Genomic DNA, 2,406 nt, shown 5'->3' with positions numbered 1-2,406 from the left:
AAAATTGGGAGTAAAACTAAGGAGTGTGTCAAATCTAACAAAATATCTACCAAAAGTAAACTGAGATCATTCTCCCTTCAGTCAAAGGCAGAGACTATGGAGACGTGAGTCCAAACAGCCCTTTGATAGCAAAACTAAGGATCTAGTGTTCCCTGCATTTTTTAAAAAGAAATAAATTCCAGTGTGAAAAAACAAATACAGCCCTTTCTAAGGTAGGGACGAGGTGTGTTTGTGGTAGGTGGAGAAGTTCAAAGCCAGATTTCCATCTTGACAGCTGTTCTAGTTCTCACAGCTACCCCTCAGGCCACCAGATGTTTTGAGAAATTAACATAATTTTCCAAACATATTCTAATTGTCCAAGACAATTCATTTCAGTCATCAGATTTTAAAAGTCACCTTCCTACAAAATTAAGAAACTACATTACATGACAAGGAAAAGAATGAACAAGAAAATGTAAATATAATACTATTTGAGTCTTCAAAGAGCTGAAGTAAATTACAGTGTTCATCTTCACAATAATCGTATGAAACAGGAAGAGTTCATTCTGTTACCTTCTTTTATAGATGGAGAAAGTAGGGTTAATGAGATTACAGGGTGTTCAATCAGTCAGAAGGCTGAGAGGCCAGGGTGAGAGGTCAGCCATGCTGGTTGGGCCCCAGCTCCTGAATTGTGCCTTAGCTGGCACCTGTCGGTGCAGGCCTCAAATACAGTGCACACCAGAACGATCACATGACAGCCTATGACCTTCCCTCTCTCTGTTCACTCCAGACACATAGCACTCATTGTTGATAGTTGGTGTGGTATCTAGTGTTTCCAGGCTCTGGCCTTATTCAAACAATTGGAAGGAGACAACTAATGAACATAACAGTTTAACGTTGAGGAAAATGAAAGAAAAAGAAGAAATACAAAAGAGAAGATACATCCTGCAGGCATAACTTGCTGCTGCAAGAACAAGGGAGCAGTGGCAAGGAAGTACAAGGGCCACCTTCCTTTATATCTTCATTTGACATCAGATCTGGGTCTTCCCACAGACTCTGAAGCTACTCTGTGCAAGCATCTAGGTCAAGATGTGACAGCTCTCCGTGGCTGACAGGTCACACCCAGTTGTCCAGCCATGATTGGCTGAGATCTGACAGCTCTGTGACAAACTAATTACACCCAATTGCACTGTCATGCCCTAGTCTCCTGCCTTCCCCCTGCCCAGTAGTGTCCTGTAGGCTTCACATTAGTCAAGGATGAGATTCTGCCTTGATACAAAACACACATTTAGGTTACATAATTGCCTGCTCAATAATATTATTTAAATTGTATTCATAGTTTTCTGTATTCTTTTATAGTATATCTTCATAAAAGCAGAAGTAAAGAAAATATTCTACGATGAGGAAAATGTTAACAGTTAGTATTGAGTTTTTTTAAATTACATTTTTTTATGGCCTGTGTTTTTTGGCTGGACTTGGGCCACTTTGCCTGGGCTCCTGACTGCTCCTCAGTTAAGCTGCCTTTTCTGTGCCCATCCTCTCCCCCCACCTCCATGTCACACAATCCACTCCTTGGAGAAATGGGCCTCATCTCTACAAGAGTTGGGTTCTTAAAGCATGAGATCCATTTGGGCCGGTAAACTCAGAGAATATAACCTTGAGATCCATTCATTTCAAGGGCAGACACTGAAAAATACTGAGAAAAATTTTGTTAGGACTTTATGTGAAAATGACAAAAGGAACGATTGAATATATGCTTTGAAATAAAAATAATATATAGTTTCTTCACATCCTTAAAAGAACGTTTTATCCAGGCCAGAGCCAAGAACCACCCCCCAGGACTTCTGATATTTGACCCCATAGGTCAGCTTCAATGCTGTGGGCAGAGCCCCTTCTAACTGTCACAGAACACTGGGAAAGTTCTTAACTGTCACTGACAAGGGTCAGTCATATCTTCTGATGTACCTAAAGGAGCAGGAGCTCTGGCAGAGCCTTTGAAACCAATGTATATTCAGATATTTCTGCTGGACTGAGGGTCTCCAGAACAAACTAGACTGAAGGACAAAGCACAGAAGTCCTGAGGGAAAAAATCCTCGTGAACAAAGAACTTTAGTCAGTGGGATATGACAGAGCGGCAATGCTCGACTGGCAGACAGCAGGGATTTGGGGTTCAGGGAGGAGCTGGTCCTGAGTGTGGCTGCCCCAGCTGTTCTCTCCACCTCCCTTCCCCCAGGGGAGGAGCACGCGCAGAAAGGAAAGGGGACAATCTGTGTCACATGCAGCCCGTACCAATGGAGCAGTGATCCAAGGGAGTCAGAGACAGAGGGTCAGCAGTGGCTGGTGGCCTCTGTGAGGGCTACATGTGCTGGATAGGGGCGGAGGAGCTGCCAAGCACAAGGGTCCTGCTTTTGTAATGGGTGGCTCCAG

General features: G+C 43.4%; 1 protein-coding gene across 1 annotated transcript in view; it reads right to left on the bottom strand.

Annotated features, from left to right (window-relative positions):
• The window catches only part of B3glct (beta 3-glucosyltransferase), a 114,671-nt gene that overhangs the window by 17,804 nt on the left and 94,461 nt on the right, over positions 1–2,406 (bottom strand). The gene's annotated exons all lie outside the window — the stretch shown is intronic.

Source organism: Fukomys damarensis, unplaced genomic scaffold (assembly GCF_012274545.1).
Source record: "Fukomys damarensis isolate Sample0158 unplaced genomic scaffold, DMR_v1.0_HiC HiC_scaffold_38, whole genome shotgun sequence".
NCBI lineage: Eukaryota > Metazoa > Chordata > Mammalia > Rodentia > Bathyergidae > Fukomys > Fukomys damarensis.
This window is presented reverse-complemented; position numbering and strand designations above follow the sequence as displayed.